The sequence below is a fragment of the Mixophyes fleayi genome, chromosome 3 (genome assembly GCF_038048845.1).
Source record: "Mixophyes fleayi isolate aMixFle1 chromosome 3, aMixFle1.hap1, whole genome shotgun sequence".
NCBI classification, from domain to species: domain Eukaryota; kingdom Metazoa; phylum Chordata; class Amphibia; order Anura; family Limnodynastidae; genus Mixophyes; species Mixophyes fleayi.
The window spans coordinates 86242482-86267928 of record NC_134404.1 but is presented as its reverse complement, the minus strand read 5'-3'; the positions used below and the strand labels follow the sequence as shown (position 1 = coordinate 86267928).

General features: G+C 44.0%; 1 long non-coding RNA gene across 1 annotated transcript in view; it reads left to right on the top strand.

The window, feature by feature from the left end:
• Positions 1 to 24104, top strand: part of LOC142143783 (uncharacterized) — a 105419-nt gene extending 81315 nt beyond the window's left edge. The window contains exon 3 of the long non-coding RNA XR_012689578.1: positions 23644 to 24104. This is a non-coding gene — a long non-coding RNA (uncharacterized LOC142143783). The remainder of the gene's footprint in view (positions 1 to 23643) is intronic.
• Positions 24105 to 25447: the final 1343 nt, after the last annotated feature.

Sequence of the window (25447 nt, the reverse complement as noted above, 5' to 3'; positions counted from 1 at the left end):
ATTCCTGCAGCTTCACCTGCTGCACTATGACTTTAACTCCAGATTCCCTTCCCTCTATTGTTGTTGATATCACACCACCATTCATTCTTTATTCTACTTTTGGATTTTTGTGTCCCCCATGCAATGTTTTCCATTTTGATATACAAAATTTCAGACTCCACACTTCCATTCCTTTCTCTAAAATAAATCATAAACTGCATATTGTAGATGCCTTTCTTCCACTCATAATTACCTTCTACTGTCATACTTAACTTACCTTATCTAAAATTAAGACTGTGAATGGCTAAATAGGTCACAGATTAAAAATAATTTAAACTTGGTGGCAGAGAAAGTGCTACTAACCAACTGATTACCCAAACCATGCGTGGATGGTGAACTGGCCCTGAATCCACTTAACACAAGTTTTAATCCCTTACTGCTTGTCCAGTGCTAAATCTGGCATCAGAGTGACTATGTCCCCTCAAGACTCACAATGACATGCCCTCACAAAGCAGGCCAAGGGATCCTCCACACTAAAGGACCAAGAGTCACTGTTACCTCGAAGGGGGCAGTGACCTGTGGCCAATCAACGATAGTGCCATATATATCAGCCACTAATCGCAGTGCCTTCCTACCAACTGTGCGTGCACTGTGGCACTGGGAAAAAAGACATGGGTTAGAAAATACAATGCACAGTAACGTGCTAGTCCGTCAACTAAGGTGGTTGGGTATCTTGTGAAGAAGAATGAGGCAGACCAAACGAGAACTATATATGCTACGGAGTTAATATTGCAATGAAAATGAAAACATGCACACACTCACAGTCATTCAATTACACAAACCCTCACTTACACACACTTGTACTACTGGAGGAACAGTAATGGCAGGACCATCTGCCTATAGGCCAGCGCAGGCCCGGAATAAGCCTGGGTCTTCCCCTTCCTAGTTTTAAATAACCTATGTGAGGCACTCCCGTAGCACACCTTGAGCCCTTCTCCGTCCTGGATGTTATAGCTGCATAGACCGAAATGGATTGCAAAAGGGACAATTAATCATGGTTAGTGGTGCACACATCATATAAGGAAAGAGCAAAGGGATATGGAGGTGGTTGGAGGATTAGTCATCACTTTCTAGGTGCTAGCTCACATCCTAACCTCAGATGATCTCTTTGGCCAGGTACACCTTGCTTACTCCTAAACTATGTCATGGGTACCCAGGAGTCATCTGCAAAAAAGGGGGAGGGGGAAATATTGCATAACCTCCTACCATGTGCATATATGCATGTGACACCAGCACCAGGGTCTATGTTTTATAAAACCCTGCTAATCGCTTATTCTGTTAAAGCCAGTAAATATTGCTGCCTGGCCAACAAACATAGTTTATTGATATTTAGAAGCCTAGCCCGAATACTATTAAGAAAGAACATTGTAGGTTGATTCTGCAAGGATTGATCATGAGCATTGTGGGAGAGTATAGTGCTGTCTGGTGAGCCACAGCTAAAGCTTAGGATGCTTAGTTTAGCATCCACCCGCTTCCTGTCTATATTCAATCCCCTGCATCTGAGGGGTATATAAGTCTGGCTTTCATTACATAAACGTATTGTTCTTATATCTAGGATTTCTGTCATTCTCGATGTCTGGCAATCTGTGCACTTCTGGCTCTGACTTCCCTGGCATGTACAAGGACGCAATTTAGTTTTGACTTTTTGACAAAATCCCTCACTGCGTCTCTGGTTGTTTTTCAGTCTCCAGCTGCCATTTGCAGTGAAATGACAGGTTTCAGTAGCAAAACAAAAAAAATATTGTGTATTTTCAGACTTGGAGTTTGTCACGGTTACATACAGGAATAGAGCTAGGAGCCACGAATATGGTGAAAACACTCTGTGTTTATTTGCAGAAATGTACAAATAGCAGATAATCAAGTTTGTAGTAAGTACCATGTGCAAAGCTGATGCAGGAAGCAGGAGGTAATATGAACAAATCCCAAGCAGCAAGTAACCAGAAGCATATCAGAAGGCAGGAACAAGTAATAACAGGATGTGACATCAGGAAATGACAACAATAACCAGCAATGTGTGCTGGGAGTGACAGGTATATAAGGAACACACCCAGGTGCATGGAATACTGAGTGAGGAGTGTTAACTCCTAAGGAACTAGGAACAGGCACAATAGCAGCACCTCTGGTGATCAGAGGTACTGCTGCTAACACATTAATTAAACACAAATAGTAAAGCCTGATAGTCCAGGTTAGGAGCTGCCAGGCAAAGCAGTATGCTGCAGGCAGATCGTGACAGAGTTAGCTTGAGAAGACAGGAATAATTTATTGAAGTATGTATTTAGACCAAAGAAAGAGGAAATACTTAGATAATGGAATCCAGTTATTTCTGGTAGAAAGCCTACCTTATCACCAGGCTGAACACCCAAAAAATTTGATGTCTAAAAACTTTGGTAAGTGCAGATGGGATTGCTGGATTCCAGACATTATTTACAGATTTAGATTGGTCCTAGTATAGGCCCATGCAATGCCCATAAAGATTGAATAATATGTTTGAAAATATAATTCAAACCTAAGTTTATACTCTCAGTTTGTCTTTCGACTTGTAGATAATAGGTTGAAGAAACAATGAGGGCCTGATTCATTAAGAAATGTCAATGCCGATATGTGCAATATTTTGCGTAAAATTGTTCTGCGGCATCATTATAGATGTATTGCATGAAAAAAAAATTAACAAAATGTTTTAAAATGTTTTTTCATTAATATTTGTAATATTAACAGGTGACAATCATTAAATACTTCTTTTTTTTTCTGTCCTTTGTGCTGGGACTTTATATTCCACGTATGTATTGGACATATTCTACAGTGTAATGTGTCTGTCAAAGCAGAGTGTACCTAGACCCGTATTCAACAACAGATGTATCTGCTTGTAGTACAGATATTCATATGCCCAAATTACATGCCTTTTAATAAAAACGCTATTTAAGTTCGTTTTGAATGCCTTAATGAATCAGACCCTGAATTTCACTGAAACTGATCTCTTGTATTAGACCATGGGTATATCACTTTAATAAAGAGGCAATGGGAAGTATTTTTTAAAGTAAATGAAAAATAGAGATGAAACCTAAACAAATAGGTTTAGAGAGGGCTCAAACAGAACAGGATAAAGCTACTTATTTTGCAAGGTTGGCAAGTTTTCCTAAATTCCTCCAAAAATTTCCACAATTGATCTTTAGGGTTCTTGATCTTTAGGGATCCCAGGATGGGCAGAAGCCAAGAAAAATGAAACAAGATGAAGGTTTTAGAGCTAAAAATGTGTTTCCAGAGAACATCTGTGATGGCTTTGTAAAGCTACAGTACAAGACTTATTATTGAATACTGGTCTATTCCCTATTTTATTCCCTGGTTTATACCAAATTAAGGGGTCTCAGAGTGTCTAAGTTTATAAAATAAATCTCTCAAAAGAACTTTGTATATTGCTATACACATACCGCGGACAGACGGATTTTCTTACTTGAATGCTAGTGCATATAATAATTAGGGATATTATTGTCATTTATATTCATTCATTTACCACAGCACTAGACAGACGTTGATGTAGTGAGAACTGTCACCCCCAGAGATAAATTTGGATTTTAATGTAAATTAATGACAACAATTAAGAATTTGTATATTACTGGAGGAAATATGTTTGGAGTAGCATATCAGTTTACAACATATGTTGGAAGATGTAAGGAAAGAGAGCTGTGTCTAGACATAATCCCTTGCAAAATATATATTTAATATTTATAAAAATACAATTCCGTACAATTATGTATAGTTCTTTGTAGGCTGGTTTCACATTGGAAAACCAACCGGACATTCACTGTATTTAACTGTGTAGCAGTACAGGGTGGTTTACATTAATGAGTTAGGTTTTGTCTCTGGTTTTCCCCAGTCTAAGTATCAGTCCAGGCAAATCGCAGCTTAATAGCAAAAACAGATGTGGTTCTCACAGGCGATACAAACTCAAACCATAGGGGATTACCCAGAAAAATAATCTGGCCCCACACCAAGAGAGTACTGGTCTAATGCTGAGTAGCACAGGGCCCATTCTGGTACCCCTGGCAGTTGGATACCAGGTGTTAGGAACTTACCTTGTCCCCGTTCCGCTGCGCTGTCAGCGGGAGCTGACAGCGGTGTCCATGTCTTCAGCGCTGCTTCTGTTAGCGCTGCCGCACTTCCTGCTTCTCTCTGCTGCTGATCATGTGACTCCTGGGCGGGGAATTCAAACTCCTATATCTTCCCTGCTCTGACACGCTGCCTGTGTCAGAGCAATGTGTTTCCTGTTCCTGGCTACAGTTCCTGTGTCCTGACTCCTGTGAGCCTGCTCCCTGTTAACCCCTCTATTCCTCCTACTCCTGTGTACCTACCTGGCTGTGTGACCGACTATTCTCTGGATCTCCCTCTGGCACCGTATACCTGATACCTCCTGTGTACCGACCCGGCTGTGTGACCGACTATTCTCTGGATCTCCCTCTGGCACCGTATACCTGATACCTCCTGTGTACCGACCCGGCTGTGTGACCGCCTATTCTCTGGATCTCCCTCTGGCACCGTATACCTGATACCTCCTGTGTACCGACCCGGCTGTGTGACCGACTATTCTCTGGATCTCCCTCTGGCACCGTATACCTGATACATCCTGTGTACCGACCCGGCTGTGTTACCGACTATTCTCTGGATCCTGCCACGCACCCATTGCCTCCGTGCATCTACCGGTTACTGTTCCAGACCTACTACGCCTGGAATTCACGGTTAGTGCCTGTACTTGCACCGCATTGTCTATTTTCTTGTCTGCCTGCCATCACTTAGAACTTTCTCCCTTACGTCAGTAGGCTAATCTGGGGGCCGCGACCTGCGGTTCTTCGGCAGCTAAGCCCACACTACCTTGCGGTGGTTCTTGGTGAAGACCGGAAGGCCGTTAGACTCCGCGCCCTAGGTAAGCCTGTGCTAATACTGACTAAGGCATCAAGATCGTAACAGTTTGCTCTGACCCTATCTAACTGATGGAAGCGACAGGGAATCCCACTGCGAGAGTGCTACTGGATAACTTAGCGGCTCAGGTTGAGGAACAGGGGAAAAATCAAGAACAGTTATTACAGATTCTGCAGACTCTGTCTAACAGGTTGGATACGCTCCAAGCAGCTCAGGTGGCAGCTCCTAATCCTCCACCTGCTCCGGCTCCACAGCCTGCCCCCGCTCCAAGCGGTTCAGCTGTATCTGCCCCCACCACCTCTCAACTCCGCATACCTAACCCACCCAAGTTCAATGGGGATCCTAAGGAATGCCGAGGCTTCTTGAACCAGTGTGCTATTCAATTCGAACTTTTGCCCGGGAACTTTCCCACACAGAAAACTAAAGTCGCCTATATTATTTCCTTATTGTCTGGTCAAGCGCTTGCCTGGGCTTCTCCTCTCTGGGAACATGATGACCCCATTCTCCATAATTGTGCCACTTTCTTGGAAACCTTCAGACGCATCTTTGATGAACCCGGACGAGTCTCCAGTGCAGCTTCTGGAATCCTCCGTCTGCGCCAGGGTACCCTTACTCTGGGCCAGTATGCCCTTCAATTTCGCACTATGGCGGCCGAACTTCGTTGGAACAATGAAGCTTTAGTGGCCACCTTTTGGCAAGGCTTGTCCGATCGTATTAAGGACGAGCTAGCAGCCCGAGAGTTACCCACTAACCTGGATGCTTTGATCTCTCTCTGTAACCAGATTGATATACGTTTCCGTGAACGCACTCAGGAAAGAGAGAGTTCCCGTCGATCTACCTTCCGTTTGGCTCCTCGCTTCCAAAGTCCTATTACACCGGAGGAAGAGCCTATGCAGTTGGGAAGAGCACGTTTATCCCAGGAGGAAAGAGAGAGGCGGTTCAAGAATCGTTTATGCCTTTATTGCGGGGAACCCGGTCATGTCCTGAGTCAATGTGGGAAGCGCCCGGGAAACGATCGGACCTAACTGATGACGGAGAGACTAAGTTAGGTATGAACATTCTCTCTCCTATGGATTCTAGTTTTTCTATCCAAGTTATTCTGCAATATACTGATAAACAATTGTCTCTTCCAGCGCTTATTGACTCCGGTGCAGCGGGGAACTTTTTACGAGCTGACATTGTAGAGCGGTTATCATTGCCTAGGCAACCCTTAGATCCACCTATTGCCATTACAGCTATAGATGGCAGTCGTATCATTGGAGGATCCATTAAGAACAGAACTGTTAACATGTCTCTACGCATTGGAGCCTTGCACACTGAGGAAATCTCCTTCTTAGTCATTCCAAAGGCTATCAACCCGTTGATCTTAGGCCTACCTTGGCTCAGACTTCACTCCCCCACTTTAGATTGGCAGAAACCGGAAGTTCTTGCATGGGGTTCAGAGTGTCATTCCCGATGTCTTCCCAGGATTCATAGACCCGCTATGGGTTGTCTCCCAACACCCTCCGGTATTCCTCCTCAATATCATTCGTTTTCTGATGTCTTTTGTGAAAAGGAGGCTTCCAAGTTACCCCCTCATAGACCTTGGGATTGCTCCATTGAATTGTTGCCGGATAAGATACCACCTAGAGGACGGGTATTTCCATTATCTCTACCCGAATCAGAGGCCATGTCCCTATATATTAAGGAGAATCTAAACAGGGGTTTTATCCGGAAATCCTCGTCACCAGCAGGAGCAGGGTTCTTTTTTGTAAAAAAGAAGGACGGCGGATTGCGTCCTTGCATAGACTACCGTGGCCTCAACGCCATAACGAAAAAGAATAGGTACCCCTTACCATTAATCTCTGAACTCTTTGATAGGATCAAGGAAGCTTCAATTTTTTCTAAGCTGGATTTGAAAGGGGCCTACAACCTTATCCGTATTAAACAAGGGGATGAATGGAAGACGGCGTTCAATACGCACGATGGGCATTTTGAGTATCTTGTCATGCCATTTGGACTTTGTAACGCTCCTGCGGTTTTTCAAAATTTTATTAACGAAGTCTTTCAGGATTTCCTGTATCAATTTGTTGTCATCTACCTTGACGATATTCTTATTTTTTCACCTGATATTATTACTCATCGCCATCATGTCTCCTTGATTCTTCAACGCCTTCGGTCGCATCATCTGTACTGTAATGTGGACAAGTGTGTCTTTGAAAAAACGCATCTTCCTTTTCTTGGTCACGTGGTTTCTGGCTCCGGATTACGTATGGACCCTGAGAAATTAAAGGCGATTTCTGATTGGCCCCAACCGGTTGGACTTAAGGCCATCCAGTGGTTTATTGGATTCTCTAATTATTATCGCCACTTTATTAAAGGGTTTTCGTCTGTTATTGCTCCCATCACTTCCCTGACCAAGAAATCTGCCAACGCTAAGACCTGGCCACCAGAGGCGGTAGAGGCCTTCAAGTATCTTAAAGAAGCCTTCATATCGGCACCTATTCTTCAACAGTCAGATTCTTCCTTCCCCTTTTTTCTCGAAGTTGACGCATCCTCCACTGGAGTAGGAGCTATTTTGTCTCAGAAGAATTCTACTGGAAAGTTTTCTCCCTGTGGCTTCTTTTCTCGTAAATTCTCATCCACCGAAAAAAACTACGGCATTGGAGACAGAGAACTACTTGCTATCAAATTGGCCTTGGAGGCCTGGAGACATCATTTGGAGGGAGCCAGATTTCCTGTTACTATTTTTACGGATCACAAGAACCTGCTTTATCTACAAACTGCATCCTGCCTCAATCCCCGTCAGGCCAGATGGTCGTTATTTTTTTCACGATTCAATATGATCATTACCTTCAGACCAGGGTCCAAGAACAAGAAGGCTGATGCCCTCTCTCGTTCCTTTGATTCTATGGATACCGAAGAAGAGAGTGTTAGGTCTATTCTAGATCCAGAATGTATTTTGGCTACTACTCCTACTCGGGTGATCATTCCTCACGGGAAGACTTTGGTTCCTCCACATCTCCAAACTAAACTCCTTAAATGGGCTCATGCCTCCCGTTTTTCTGGTCATGCCGGTATAAAGAAGACCTTGGAATTTATCTCCCGTAGTTATTGGTGGCCGGCTATCCGTTCGGACGTTCGACAGTTTGTGACGGCGTGTTCCACTTGCGCTCAGAATAAAGTTCCTCGTCAGGCTCCATACGGTCTGCTGCAGCCTCTGCCAATTCCGGATCGACCTTGGAGTCATCTCTCCATGGATTTTATCACAGATTTACCCTCCTCCAGAGGGTTCTCAGTAGTGTGGGTGGTCACCGATCGCCTTTCCCGAGCCGCTCATTTTGTGGCATTAAAAGGTCTCCCTTCTGCTCCTGTTCTGGCTCAACTCTTCATTAAAGAAATTTTCCGCCTACACGGCTGTCCAGATATTATCGTTTCTGATCGAGGAACTCAGTTTGTGGCAAGATTTTGGAGGGCCTTTTCTCGTCTTTGTGGAATTAAGTTAAATTTCTCTTCTGCATATCATCCGCAAAGTAATGGTCTCACGGAAAGGACGAATCAAGAATTGGAGAAATTCCTCAGATGTTTCATTTCAGCTAAACATGATGATTGGGTTGATTTATTACCTTGGGCAGAATTCGCCCACAATAATAATTCACATGACTCTACCTCCATTTCTCCCTTTTTTGCTCTTCAGGGATTTCATCCTAAAGTTCCACCCTTCAAAGAGTTAACCGCTTCTGGGGTTCCTGCAGTGGATTCCCTTCTATCGGACTTCTCGTCTAGGTGGGATCTTATCAAACGCAAATTACGTCACACCTCTGCCATCAGTAAAAAAGCATTTGACAAAAGAAGAAGACCGTCTCCACTACTCACTCCTGGTGACAAAGTGTGGTTGTCTACAAGGAATCTTCGCCTGTTGGTTCCTTCTAGGAAATTCGCTCCCCGATTTATCGGTCCCTTCAAGATCATTGAGGTCATTAATCCGGTGGCCTTTAGATTAAAATTACCCCCTACCTTGAGGATTCCCAATGTCTTCCACATTTCCCTTCTCAAACCACTTGTTGTTAACAAATTCTTCTCTTCAAGAAGACCTCCTGCTGCTATTTCTGCACCAGATCAGGAATTTGAGGTGAAGGAGATTCTAGATTCTCGGATTTCCAGAGGTTCCTTGCAGTTCCTGGTTGACTGGAAAGGTTACGGTCCTGAAGAGCGTTCTTGGATTCCTGCACGAGACCTTCATGCTCCGAGTTTGTTGAAGAAATTCCATACCAAGTTCCCTCTAAAGCCTTATAGGTTGTCCGGAGGCCACCCCTGAAGGGGGGGGTACTGTTAGGAACTTACCTTGTCCCCGTTCCGCTGCGCTGTCAGCGGGAGCTGACAGCGGTGTCCATGTCTTCAGCGCTGCTTCTGTTAGCGCTGCCGCACTTCCTGCTTCTCTCTGCTGCTGATCATGTGACTCCTGGGCGGGGAATTCAAACTCCTATATCTTCCCTGCTCTGACACGCTGCCTGTGTCAGAGCAATGTGTTTCCTGTTCCTGGCTACAGTTCCTGTGTCCTGACTCCTGTGAGCCTGCTCCCTGTTAACCCCTCTATTCCTCCTACTCCTGTGTACCTACCTGGCTGTGTGACCGACTATTCTCTGGATCTCCCTCTGGCACCGTATACCTGATACCTCCTGTGTACCGACCCGGCTGTGTGACCGACTATTCTCTGGATCTCCCTCTGGCACCGTATACCTGATACCTCCTGTGTACCGACCCGGCTGTGTGACCGACTATTCTCTGGATCTCCCTCTGGCACCGTATACCTGATACCTCCTGTGTACCGACCCGGCTGTGTGACCGACTATTCTCTGGATCTCCCTCTGGCACCGTATACCTGATACATCCTGTGTACCGACCCGGCTGTGTTACCGACTATTCTCTGGATCCTGCCACGCACCCATTGCCTCCGTGCATCTACCGGTTACTGTTCCAGACCTACTACGCCTGGAATTCACGGTTAGTGCCTGTACTTGCACCGCATTGTCTATTTTCTTGTCTGCCTGCCATCACTTAGAACTTTCTCCCTTACGTCAGTAGGCTAATCTGGGGGCCGCGACCTGCGGTTCTTCGGCAGCTAAGCCCACACTACCTTGCGGTGGTTCTTGGTGAAGACCGGAAGGCCGTTAGACTCCGCGCCCTAGGTAAGCCTGTGCTAATACTGACTAAGGCATCAAGATCGTAACACCAGGGTAAAGCTGTGAAAATATAGTTCAAGATATACAGTAGTTATTTTTTTCTGAAGCCCCCTGGAGGACTGGGCCCCGTGCGGAGTAGACAGCGCTTTCAGGGAATTTAATGGAAGTGGTATAATTGGATTATACCATGCATTTTTGCACAATGGCAAGCAGTTTGGCCCAAACCGCATGTTATTTAGTGATTTACAAAATGCCACTTATCGTTTTAATTTTTCAGCATCTAAACCACAGGATATTAAATCCTGCGGTTTAGCTCTGAAACTTTAATTTAATGTGTGGTGGTTTGCAAACTGTATATAAAACCATGCCTTAGTAAATTGCCCTCCTAGATGTGAATACGACCAGTGTCTGTCTGGTAGAAATTGCCAAGACCCATAATCCTGAAGAGTGAGATTCAGATTTGGGTGGAGGCACTGCATGCAGAGGTGAGATCTATCTATACTCACAGTAACATAACCCCTGTATGTTCAGGTATCAGGGGTTCAGCCATTTGAACTAATAAGTAGCATTCATGTAATTAGTGGTGTCATTGGCTATATACACTGAGCAGCCACAACATTAAAACCACTGATAAGTGAAGCGAATAACATTGATTGTCCCATTATGACACCTGTCAAGTTGTGGGATACATTAGGCAGCAAGTAGATAGTCAGTTCTCGAATTTTATGTATTGGAAGCAGGAAAAAAGGGCCAGTGTAAGGATCTGAGCGACTTTGAAAAGGGCCAAATTGTGATGGGTAGAAGACTGGGTCAGAACATCTCTTAAACTTGTGGGGAGTTCCCAGTATGAAGTGGTTAGTGCCTACCAAAAGTGGTCCAAGGAAGGAAAATGGTGAACCGCTGGCAGGGTCATGGGCGCCCAAACCTCACTGATGCACATGAAGGATAGCCCATCTGTAACACAAATTGCTGAAAAAGTTAATGTTGACTATGATATAAAGGTGTCAGAAAACACAGTGCATTGCAGCTTTCTGTGTATGGAGCTGTGTAGCCGCAGACCAGTCAGCATGCCCATGCTGAACCCTGTGCACCACTGAAAGCGCCTACAATAGGCCCGTGAGTACTAGAACTGGACCATGGAGTAATGAAAGATGGTGACCTGGACTGATGAATCATGTTTTCTTTTACATCACGTGGACAGCCTGGTGCATGTGCATCATTTACCTGGGAAAGAGATGGCATCAGGATGCACTATGAGAAGAAAGATAGCCAGCGGAGGCAGTGCTATGCTCTGGTCAATGTTCTGGGAAACCTTGGGTCCTGGCATTCATGTGGCTGTTACTTTGGTACCTAGACATTATAGCAGACAAAGTATACCCCTTCATGGCAATGCTATTCCCTGATGGCAGTGGCCATGGATTTAAAGGAACTGCTGCTAACATCTTGTTGACCACAGGACACAGTCAGAGGTCTTGTGGAGTTCATGCCTCAATGGGTCAGAGCTGTTTTGGCATCACGAGGGGGGACATACATTAATGTTGTAGTTGATAAGTGTATATGTATAAGTCTGTTGCTGGGCTGTAGTCATGTTTTATGTGCCATGAAAACATTATTGCAGAATGTGGCATGTGTAGACATAATTCATTTATTGCTCTCTTATCTATATGACCCATTACATTGTTTGCTGTAAATTTGACAATATAATTTAGAGATATATTGTGTATACCATAGAATGCAAGCTTGTCTGCCTGTTTTATGACTATGTTTGTTCACAATTCTAAAGTGCAGTGGAGTATGCTGGCGCCATATAAATAAATGTTAATAATAATATTTTCCAGTCCCTGCATATAGAAATTGTATATTGTAAATGGAAGGTGCTATTTGCCTAATGATAGCTCAGTCTGTGCAACACTAAACTGTTTTTGACAGCTAAACAAGGTTGGGGATGAGCTATATTTAATTTACGAGTATATTGCACGCTTGTCAGTATTCTGCAACATTCTTATCAGGTCAGTCAGTAATGAAAAGGCTGGAAACAATTAGGTAATGCATTTTATGTTCTATCAGTGCATAGTGGTTAGATCTTGTGACTCACAGTTCCTGTTTTTTGTTTAAAGGAAGAGTACTGCAATATTTGTAGCTTCTCCTTAAAGATTTATTCTTCCACAAACTGAAGACTGAGGTTTGAGTGAAATTCCATTAATTAATCATTAATCCAGAATTGTACATTTCTACAGACAATATAGTCTACTGTGGTCTAAAGATACTTTTCTCACTCCTGCCAAGGATGTTGATGGACATCAGACTGCCATCAAACAAAACAGTCATGAAACAAGCTGCTACTGCAGTAGCAAGGAGACAGACATTGGATGACCTGCTGGATCGGGAAGAACACGTTTAAACTAGGGATGTGCACCGGCCACTTTTCGTATTTTGGGTTTTGGGTCCTGATTACCTTCAGGTTTTGGGTTCTTATGGGTTTTGCCAAAACACCCCCTCAAGGTTTTGGGTTTTGGGTTCTGATTTTTTTTTTTAAAAAGCATAAAAACTGCTAAAATCCAGATATTTTTTTTCACTCCTACGCTATTATTGACCTCAATAACATTCATTTCATTAGGCCAAAAGGTTGCACCGAGGTAGCTGGATGACTAAGCTAAGCGACACAAGTGGGCGGCACAAACACGTGGCCCATCTAGGAGTGGCACTGCAGTGGCAGACAGAATGGCAGTTTGAAAAACTAGGCCCCAAAGAGCACATAATGCCAAAAAAAGAGGTGCAAGATGGAATTGTTCTTGGGCCCTCCCACCCAACCTTATGTTGGGGAAATAGAACATGCGCACTTTAACAAACCAATCATTTCAGCGACAGGGCCTACAAAACTGTGGCTGAAATGATTGGTTCGTTTGGACCCCCACAAAACGAGCTGGCAAAGAAAAAAAAGAGGTGCAAGATGGAATTGTCCTTGGGCCCTCCCACCTACCCTTATGTTGCGGAAAAAGGACATGCACACTTTAACAAACCAATCATTTCAGAGACAGGGCCTACCAAACTACTGTGGCTAAAATGATTGGTTTGTTTGGGCCACCACACAAAAAAAGCAATTCATCTCTCTCTGTACAAAGTAAACTGGATCTACTGAGGCAGTACCACTGGACTTATACGGCAGGATCAGTGGACTTATACAGCAGTACCACTGGACTTATACAGCAGGATCAGTGGACTTATACGGCAGGATCAGTGGACTTATACAGCTGTACCACTGGACTTATACGGCAGGATCAGTGGACTTATACAGCAGTACCACTGGACTTATACGGCAGGATCAGTGGACTTATACAGCAGTACCACTGGACTTATACGCCAGTACCACTGGACTTATATGGCAGGATCAGTGGACTTATATGGCAGGATCAGTGGACTTATACAGCAGTACCACTGGACTTATGGCAGCACCACCACTGGAATCAGCAGGACAGAGCACAGGACAGCACCACTGGACTGAGCAGAACAGCACCACTGGACTGAGCAGGACAGAGCACAGGACAGCAACACTGGACTGAGCAGGACAGCACCACTGAAATCAGCAGGACAGAGCACAGGACAGCACCACTGGACTGAGCAGGACAGCACCACTGGAATCAGCAGGACAGAGCACAGGACAGCACCACTGGACTGAGCAGGACAGCACCACTGGAATCAGCAGGACAGAGCACAGGACAGCACCACTGGACTGAGCAGGACAGCACCACTGGACTGAGCAGGACAGAGGACACCACCACACACCCTCCCTCTTCCCTCTCCAATGCCCGAGTGAAGATGGCGCCGGGAAGCGGGGAATAATATGAATCCGGATTTTGCGGCGGGATGTTGACATTTTGCATCGTTCTGAGTTTTGCGTCTGGCGGGAATATCTGAACAGTGCTCGGATCCGGGCTCGGATCGGCACTGTTGGGGGGTGTTCGGATTTCACAAATCCGAACCCACTCACCCCTAGTTTAAACATGTGTATATATGTAAACTCTATAAACACATTTGTTATAATAAGGTTTAGCCTTGATGGACATGACCTATAGATTTATCACCATAACAGAACCCTGGCTCAGGAATAAAATACATATGAATTAGTGGAACTGTGCAGATAACACATGCATTTTGCACAATACTTAACACACTTGTATATATTAAAGGAAAACAAACCCTGTTCAGATGTGGGGTCTATTTATCAAGATCCAAGTATTTTGAATATATTCTATTGCTACCTATCATAGTTATTGAAAATCTTTGGCTGCCCAATATTAATTTATTAATAAAACGTCACTGGGTAGCTGAGTCACACTAATTGGCAACGGTAAGAGGAGTCTTACCGCTCTCCAGACCAGTGGAGGGTACCTCTGTGCATGAGGTTATATTTCGAAATGCAGTACACATGCTGAGCAGTACATATGCTCAGTAGTACATATGCTCAGCAAATGTACTGCATTTCACAGTTTAGTGCTCTATGGGAATATTACAGTAGTAGTGCATACAAATATCTAATGAGCAAGAGAAAATCAATAAAAAGTAAATGTACACTCTTGTATTTGACTTAAAACTTCCACAAAATGTTTAATATAAGAATCAGGTTGGAACAAGCCATAGAATTTTCACTGAGTCTGTTTGATTTGTTAAAGGACAACTATTGTGAAATTTAAAAACAAATAATAGCAATATTATATATTTATGAATTTGGTTTTTTTTAGGGCTTTTAAATCTTTTTATTTGTAATGGCAAAAATAACACATAGGTCATAACAAACATGAATTGTAGTACAAATTCTATTGATGACAGCGTTGTGAGATGGTTATGATGCTTTTTACCAGTCCCTAGCAATTTGATGTTTGGCTGCATTGAAGATGTTTGATCAATTTATTAGAATAGTGGCATAGTAAAGTGATCAAGGGGTCCTTGGTCATTTGAATATTGATAATCTGCAAGATCAGATCTAATATTTTGTCCCAGAATTGAGATATTATTCGACAGTCCCAGTAAATATGTCCACAAATCCACCAGCATATGATGGACATATGGGAAGAGCTAATTTGCAATCTGGTAGGGACCATGAACCATCTGTCACGGCACTAGGAGTCTTTACCCAGGGATCACCAGGTGATGGACTTACCAGAGCAATATAGGTGGTAATATGGTACTCTGGTAGCGGGGTGATCACGGAACAGGAGACAGCAGATGGTAGAGAATGCTCGAGGAAAGTCTATGACTAGCAGCACTGGTAATATATAGGTAATAGTACACGAGGAACTGAATGGACAAAGGAAACGTGAGGGTAGTCAGCGGTCTGCGTTAAGCAAGTTGTACCGCTGTCTAGGTGAAGGAATGGAATCCTAGGTGGAGGTATCCGGAGAGTCAGTGGTCTGCGTTAGCAAGTTGTACCACTGCTATGTGGAAGGATACTGGAAACAGGTGACACAGGGAACAGGAATCAGTGGTCTGCCTCTAGCAAGTTGTACCACTGAAATATATGTGAGGAGGAGCACGGAGAGATAAATGTAATACAGAGTATACACGGGCACACTGAACTTGATCTCACGATGATATGCACAAAGTAACTGAGCAGCACTGCACAAATATACAAAGTCACGGGAACTATCCAGACTACAAGGTAACACAGTCAAATGATGGCAATAGTCTCAGTGGATAGGCAACTCCAGAGAAGAATAACTCAGTCCAGCAAGGTATGCAATACACGAGCACAGTCAATGATAAGTATGCATACCGTGGTTCAGAAGAGCAGGCTGTCAGAAAGGAGTGCAGGGATACCTGAGCGGCAGGAGGCCGGCAGGATGCGAAGTCCCAGGGAAATGGAAGCGGAATCCAAGTAGGTGCAGCGCACAGGTAGGTAGACCAGCAACGATGGAAACAATACTCAGGAAGCAGTAGTATATAGGACTGGTCGCCTGGAGATCACTGAAGAGTAGAAGTGGTATGGCAGAGAAGACAGCAGCGGAGCGTTGATCCAATGCAGACAGGCGAGATGACATAGGCAGGAACACTGTAGAAGGACAGAGAGCGGATCAGCTGGCTGCAGACACGAGGAGTACTGGAGAGTAGCGATAAGCAGGACACTGCAGATACACGGAGGTAGCGGATAGGAATCAGCAGGTGCAGTCACAATGAAACACGAGAGAGATGAGGTAAGCTGGAACTGTTGAACACGGAGACAGCAGATAGGAATCAGCTGGAGTAGACACGATGAAACACAGGAGAGTAGAAGTGGTCTGGAAACCACAGGAGAGTTGGAGTGGTCTGGAAACCACAGGAATCAGCAGGGCTGAATACACGAGGAAACACAGGAACACCTTCAGAGGCTCATGGGGAATGAGACTCCAAGATCAGGCAACGAGGTATAGACAGCAGGTGCTTTAAATAGGGAGTGTTGCCTGATCAGCCAATTAACTCAAAGGAACAGATACTGAATGTTTGAAAGGGCTGCACATGCGCAGACCCTCAGGATGGTGGACGGCCACGGTTCCTAAACATACGGGAAGAAGCACTCACAGTCTGGTGAGTGACACCATCTATTATACATTTTGTAGGTATTCCCACATGTAGCTGTATTAATTGAAGAGTTTGTGAGGCATTGGTGTAGTTGTGGTACCCCAAAGCCCTGTTGAACAGCACAGAGGAAGTGCATAAACGCTTTTAAAATGCAGGGCTACAAGGGGTTAATTGTGCTCCTGAAAACTTGTGCCCAGGAGTGATTGACAGGGGGAGGATGAAGGCCCTGATTGGCTGGGGGAGTAACAGGAAGAGGTTGTGCAGGAAGGAGGAGAGAGAGAGAGCAGCATGGTAGAAGGAACAAGGGGGAGGATGTGCAGCCGAGCAGAGAGAAGATAAGCTGCTGCCAGAACTTTGACATTGCCAGCAAAGCGGACGGAGAACAGGTAAAACCCTAGCCTGCAGTGTATTGCACACACCCAAGTGTCAGAGGCAAGAGTGATGAGAGAATCTATCCAAAACTGGCATTGCATTCTTGTACAAGGAAGGATTGTGAGAGCTTTTCCCCAGATCATACCTATACACAGGCTGCAGAGAACAATTAAGACGGTCGTTTCAGCTATATCCTGTGTGTGTGTGTGTGTGTGTGTGTGTGTGTGTGCTGATATCTGGACATTATACCCTGCTGCAGAGCACATGTGCTGATATTCATTGACTGTTGAGAGAACAGTGCCATCTTGTGGCTGAAATGAGCAACAGCCCTGCTTTCTACTATAATACTTAACCCTTGATGGAAACCTCTGCAGGACATTGGAACACTACCCAAATTCCTGTGCACAGGTCAGCCCAGGACTGAGTGGAAAATATGGTAACATTACCGGGGATAATATTGGTGCACCAAATGTTTAGATGATGTTAATGTTATGTGATTTACCTAAGAATTGATTTATTAATATTGAAGGTGTGACATTCAGTGTTAGTGGTACCGCTGCAATTCAAGTTAACTCAGCAGTAGATGCTAAAAGTGGGGCGCCTGACCCATAGGGAATAGCACGGTACCCCAAACACCTGAATAAGAAGTAGCCCTCTAGTGGGCGCGGTAGTGACCGTAAGAGTCTTGATGGGTTATTATTGATGGTTATTGCATCATCACCAGTCAGATATTGTTAACATGAAAGTAGTAACTGTGATTACCAGTGTGCCTTTTTAGACAATGTGTATTAATGATGTTATCGTTATTCTGCCTTATACTCACCAGGTGTATGTTATATGTTAAATGCTATTGTGCTCTATGCTGATCAGACGCATTATTTTGTCATTACTATTGAGCTGAAGGGGTCAGTGGCGCGGGGGCTTACCAAAACTATCCTTACCGCATTCTCAATAAAATCAAGTTGTTTGACCAATCTTTGTCCCTTTCATTGAAGTATTTATCTCCTGACCACTGGATATCCAAAAGAGAAAAGAACCTGACTCGTATCTGGGAGACAAGGTAAGGGAAGGATTTCCCATCAGTACTCGACCACCACATAAACTTTGGCGTCAAACCGAACAGGATCCGAGTGCATCAGGAGAGTAATATCCTCAGTGAAAAATGGATCAGCAACTGGCAGGGCCACAAAACCCAGAACAGGCCGCTCCAGCAGCAACATTAAATATGCCCATGACCCTACTGTACTATTTTGGGGCCCCATGGCTCCCGAAGTACAGCGGAGACGACGGCAAGCTACAGGAGACTTCATTCACAGAATTCGAGAACAAACTGGAATCCATGTTCCGGCTATACCCGTTGAATGAACAGCAGAAAATGGAGATCTTAATAGGGCAACTCACAGGGTCGGCACTCGGAGAAGTAATCTCATGGCCGAGGGACGACAAGAAAGAAGCGGCACAAGTTTTAAAAAAAATTTCCACAACGTTTGAGACAAGAACCCTTCCGGAGCTGAAGATGAAACTATATGCTCGCAAGCAACAACCGAACGAGACACTGCGGGACTATGCCCTGAGCCTACAAGAGATGCAACTCTTGTAGGCTCAGGGCATAGTCCCGCAGTGTCTCGTCAGGGCTTCGTCCGCGTTTCGTACTTCAGGCAGTGGACAAAGAGGAAGTACGAAACGCGGACGAAGCCCTGACTGTACAGTTCGTAGAAGGAGTCACCCAAGAAAGCTTTAAGATTCAGCTACGACTAATGAAGGCACAGATGCCAGGCAAAACCTTTCGAGAGTTTAAAGAGACCGCCATCGCCATTGTCGGTAACCAACGGAGAAGGGAGGCAGAATACCCAAAATTGGTGGGCTTCAGAGAAAGCGCAAGCTCGAGGGGAGCCATGGGAAGCAGCACAGAAAAATCAACACGGGCCCAAGAATCGGTAATACAGAGCGGTCAGTATCCCACCGGAGACCCAATGCAAACGCTCAAAGAGCAAATGGAGGAGCTGGCCGTCGGAATGGCAGAAATTCAGCGAGAGATGCGCCAAATGGCGAGGCCACCGGTACCCACCTACAGGGAACCAGAGTGGAGGCCCGAAAGACAAAGACCAGCCCGAGGCAGTTGGGAACCACCTCGCGAGTATATACGGCGATCGCCAAACCAATTCGATAGTCAAGGGCGCCTGATATGCCGCCGGTGCCATGGGATAGGACACATAGAACGAAACTGCGACCAAAACGAACATTTAAACTCCCACACCCCGAGATTGAGGGCCGAATCTCGGGGCGAGCCCCGGGAATAGATCCGGATCCAGAAAACTGGAGGCCCCAGTTCATCGGACAATGTCCCACGTTACCCGTTACAATTAATGGAGTAGAGACCCTGGCTATGCTTGACACGGGGTCGCAGATTACGACCATCCGGCTACCTACATTCCACAAGTATTGGGGCAAAGAGCAGCTGTTATCACCACCCCCAACCTGGCTGCGGCTGACCGCCAGTAACGGCCTCAAGATTTCGTGTGAAGTGTATTGGGAAGCGGACATCCAGATCGGAGCGACCTTGTTGTCAAGACAAGGCTGTCTCGTCACCGCCCCCTGTGAAGGGAACATAGCCCCCATCATCCTGTGGATGAATGTGCTGCAAAGATGCCCGGATGAGCTAGTGGTGACTTTGAAGGGTAAATTAACCCAAGCGGCGTCCCCCGGTCATCAGGCCTTTCAACATACTGTTCGGCTCCTACAAGGTCATCAAAAGTCCGCTGGTCCCCATGTAAAGGTTTTGGGCACTGTCAAGTAGTTTAATGTGCGTAATGGATATGGCTTCATCAACAGAAATGACACCAAAGAAGATGTCTTTGTCCACCATACAGCAGTAAAGCGAAATAACCCACGGAAGTTTCTGCGCAGTGTTGGAGACGGGGAGACTGTGGAATTTGATGTTGTGGAGGGAGAGAAGGGATGCCGAGGCAGCAAACGTGACTGGCCCTGGTGGTGTACCAGTAAAAGGAAGCAGATTTGCACCCTACCAACGAAGGTTCCGCAGACGTTTCTACCGGCCAAGAGGAGAGAATGCTGCAGAATCTGTTGGATAAGTAAGTGCAGAGCAAGTGAGCGAGGGAGTGAGAGCAGAGGAAGTGTCCCCCCAGCAGAGACCTGTTCAGCGCAGGCGCCCTCCGTTCTTCTACAAACGGCAAAAGAAAGACTACGACCGGGATGCGCAGGCCTGTCGGCTGCCAGAAAGGAGCATCGTCCTCAAGAAGAATAATCGACCCCGGAGTAAGCTGGATCCCAAGTGGAAGTTGAACCCGTATGTCATTACGGCCGAACCCATATCAAGCTCCGCCCCAGGCCAGACCAAGGGCCAGAAGAAACATCAAGGGATGACTAGGAAAAAGAGCCAGACGATGGCGAAGGGACTTTGCCTCAGCTGCCCACTGACCCTTTCGAGCTACTATTGGCGGTATCAGGATTAGAGATCTACTAAAACTGCTGTCATTGAAAATGTTTGCCATTATAACTGTTGTAGATGTGTGATTTGAGTTGATAAAGAACAACCACCTTTATGTCTTAATGCGTGAGGACAGGCACCTGAAAAAGCGGGGGTGAATGTTGTGGTACCCCAAAGCCCTGTTGAACAGCACAGAGGAAGTGCATAAACGCTTTTAAAATGCAGGGCTACAAGAGGTTAATTGTGCTCCTGAAAACTTGTGCCCAGGAGTGATTGACAGGAGGAGGCTGAAGGCCCTGATTGGCTGGGGGAGTAACAGGAAGAGGTTGTGCAGGAAGGAGGAGAGAGAGCAGCATGGTAGAAGGAACAAGGGGGAGGATGTGCAGCCGAGCAGAGAGAAGATAAGCTGCTGCCAGAACTGTGACATTGCCAGCAAAGTGGATGGAGAACAGCTGGGGACACGCAGCGGGGTGCCAAAGACAATCTCCACTCACTGCAGAACCGTCTCCAGGTAAAACCCTAGCCTGCAGTGTATTGCACACACCCCAGTGTCAGAGGGAAAAGTGATAAGAGAATCTATCCAAAACTGACATTGCATTCTTGTGCAAGGAAGGATTGTGAGAGCTTTTCCCCCAGATCATACCTATGCACAGGCTGCAGGGAACAATTAAGACGGTCGTTTCAGCTATATCCTGTGTGTGTGTGTGTGTGTGCGCTGATATCTAGACATTATACCCTGCTGCAGAGCACATGTGCTGATATTCATTGACTGTTGAGAGAACAGCGCCATCTTGTGGCTGAAATGAGCAACAGCCCTGCTTTCTACTATAATACTTAACCCTTGATGGAAACCTCTGCAGGACATTGAAACACTACCCAAATTCCTGTGCACAGGTCAGCCCAGGACTGAGTGGAAAATATGGTAACGTTACCGGGGATAATATTGGTGCACCAAATGTTTAGATGATGTTAATGTTATGTGATTTACCTAAGAATTGATTTATTAATATTGAAGGTGTGACACTCAGTGTTAGTGGTACCGCTGCAATTCAAGTTAACTCAGCAGTAGATGCTAAAAGTGGGGCGCCTGACCCATAGGGAATAGCACGGTACCCCAAACACCTGAATAAGAAGTAGCCCTCTAGTTGGCGCGGTAGTGACTGTAAGAGTCTTGATGGGTTATTATTGATGGTTATTGCATCATCACCAGTCAGATATTGTTAACGTGAAAGTAGTAACTGTGATTACCAGTGTGCCTTATTAGACAATGTGTATTGAAGATGTTATCGTTATTCTGCCTTATACTTACCAGGTGTATGTTATATATTAAATGCTATTGTGCTCAATGCTGATCAGACGCATTATTTTGTCATTACTATTGAGCTGAAGGGGTAAGTGGCGCGGTAGCTTACCAAAACTATCCTTACCGCATTCTCAATAAAATCAAGTTGTTTGACCAATCTTTGTCCCTTTCATTGAAGTATTTATCTCCTGACCACCGGATATCCAAAAGAGAAAAGAACCTGACTCTATCTGGGAGACAAGTTAAGGGAAGGATTTCCCATCAGTACTCGACCACCACATAGTGACAATCACTCCCTGGCCAGTAACATCCTCATGTCTCATTCCCATGCTTGTTCATTTGCTCATTGTTTATTATGACAAAAGGAAGAATATATGAATCTATGTTTGCTTTAAAGACCAATGCTCACAGCTTATATGGCTTTAGAATTATCTCTACATGATTTGTGGTGTCAACAAATTGACTATTCAGAATTCTAAACAAAAGTACAATATATTGTGCCTATGTACATTTATAGCATAATGTAATAAGTTTTGTTTTCTATTTGAAATATCATTTAATGAAACTTTTAAAGTACATGTGGTTGAGGGAGTCCAATAGCAGTACCCACGCAGAGGGCAGAAGGTAACACAACATTAATAGCCTATCATTTTGCATACATATGCACATTGTACATAGGTACTGATAAGGATACATACAAGTTCATGGGTAGGCTCACTATTCTGTTTATTGAACTTGATATCTTTAGATGGACAAATGAATATACAGTAAGCTCACTGTGAATATTTTGGATATGGTATGTATACATAATGGTTTTATTAAACATCTAACACAGCCAAATTGAATATTTAAATGTTGGGAGGAGCAATGGTGTTGTGAGCTTCACCTCAGTTTGACTGATTGCTTTGTCTGATCAATTCCAATAAACCCTGGGAAACCAAAAGCTCAGAAACATGAAGCTACTATCTACAACTTCAGCATTAACCTTCATCTGTACATCTTCATTTAAATATTTAGATGTCCAGTTCCTAAAGAAAGGAGGCATTAATCGCGATATATGAGATGCATATATAATTAATTGTACATTTCTACTGTTATCGACAGGGACTGTCATTTTGGTCAAACAATATCCATGATATGATTCAGGAGTAGGGATAACATTCACATGAATCATTATACATGTGCTGTGTGTGTCCATCATAATTTATCTGTTTTATATATGGTGGTTTTGGTATTGACATATATATCGAATGGAAAATGAATATTACATTATAATATTTTTACATTTTTATTTTTGTGATTAACTTTGACTCATTTCGTTTTAAATTCTTGGAGGCATTACTAGTGCTGTTTATATCTTTTTTTTTTTCTTTTTAACGCTAATCTGATTGTACATAAATGAAGAGATGGTTTCCTTAATGAGCCACTATGCAGAGTGCAACCAGCTTAATAGCTGGGTAGAATAGACTGGTTTAAATACTTCTTTTCACTTTCGCTTAGTATAAATATGTAGGGGAAAAAACTTGTAAAAGGTGACAACTGATTATATTATTTTCTTTTACTGTTTGGAATTTTTATGCTTATTATTTAGGTTATTTGTTGTTGTTGTCTGGACTTAGTTTTTCATGGCAGCCTTATGACAAATATCAGCGATCCTGATACTCATGATGTGGTGTAGATTTGTTTCAGTGGCTACTGAAACAATGAAGTACCAATGAAGATAAAGTGCAGCATGCTCTATCCTTGGCTTTCAAGCCCGGATAACTTTGAAGCCTGATGGCTATAATCTTGTTATGAACTGATATTATTTACAAATCTAAGAAGTTTTTTAATTGATTACAATTCATATTTTGCAGAGCTTTCTGAAGATGTCCGGGCTATTTATCAAGAATCAAGAGGTGGTGGTGGCAGTGTAAATACTTCTACATTCAAAGGGACTGAATCACTGGCAATGAAACTAGATTGAATGTGCAATCTGAAGATGCTGTCTCTTGTTATCGATGATCCTTTCCAAGATCTAACATCCCGCTCATCCACCAGGTCATTCTCATAAACCATATTTGTATCTTCCTCCTCAGTTTGTGTGGTACCACAGTCCGACAATGGAAAACTGAAGAGTAGAAATGTCCTCCTTTGTAGAGAAGACAGCGGCTGCTACAGAGTCAGGTGGAAGGGAAGTCGACAGGATGCACACCCCTACCCAGGGATCCAGAGAGAATTTAGCCCATAGGCTATTCACTCTCTGAGAAATGGTCCTTGCGCTGTAAGCAGCAAAAACAAAAAGTATTAATTAAAATAAATGTTTTTAAAAATGTCATTGATTTCCATTTCTACATATGAATGAGCTAGTTAAGGTAAGAATCATTCTGCATAAAGAATCATTCACTTGGCAACAGCTGTTTAGTAGTGTGGACTCAATGTAAGGGCTCCCTGGTGTGACAATGCTTCCCCGTCTCAGGGACAAGTGTAAGAAAGACAGATATGTTAATCCACCTTTTGCAGTGTCATAGAAAATCTATAAATATCTTTTAAAGTAGACTCAATGTCATATAACATAAAAACATTTAAAAGGTAACCTGGAATGCTTCAAGGAATGAAAAGATGCATTACATTATCTATGCAAACTAGCATTAGCACTCCCACCCTTACAGAATGGAAATTATTGGACTAGACTACCTCATATCTTCTTTTTGGCTCTAGATAAATTAGATAACAGGTGTAAATTGTACTCTGCATATGACATGAAAAAAAACTTCCTGCAGGAAATGTTTGTTTCCAGAGAGGGAGAGAGTGAAGTGCTGCCATTAAATGATACTATGTGGTGATGATGCAAATATATTTTGAGAAAAATATTCATTAAAAATGTATACATTTCTATTACCTTTTACAAGTATTATTATAGGATTTCCCCCAAAAAATATAAGAATGTGTTTGATCTATATGTGGGTGTTTTCACAAAATGGTGTAAATTTACCTCTCGAATTTCTTGTTGCTGTTTGGTTATGATTATTGTGTGTAATGATTAGAGATGGGCGGGTCCGGTTCTCCGAGAACCGAACCCACCCGAACTTTGGGTATCCGAGTACCGAGCTGAGCAGCTCGGTACTCTCCCGCCCATTCCGAATCCAAATCGAGGCCGAACGTCATTGTGACGTCGTCGGATCTCGGGGCTCGGTTCTCGCGATACTTCAACTTTATAAATACACGCCTCCACAGCAATCCATCGCCATTTGACAGAGGGAGAAAGCAGGGTGTAGTCATAGGCTAATTAGAGCAGGGACAGAGAATACAATATTGTTCTTGCAATTGCTCTAACCAAAATCGCTAGTGCAGAGAGGAGGATAGAGGTTTATTATTTTTTCTTCATATTTGGCACTCCCCAGCGCTTTTGGGGTGTCCCCCATAATTGTGCATAAATATTTCTGGCTGTCAAAAGTCATATCTGTCAGCAGTATCTACTAAATAATTTTTAGCACTCCTCAGTGCTTTTGGGGTGTCCTCCCTAATTGTGCATTAATATTTCTGGCTGTCAAAAGTCATATCTGTCAGCAGTATCTACTAAATAATTTTTAGCACTCCTCAGTGCTTTTGGGGTGTCCTCCCTAATTGTGCATTAATATTTCTGGCTGTCAAAAGTCATATCTGTCAGCAGTATCTACT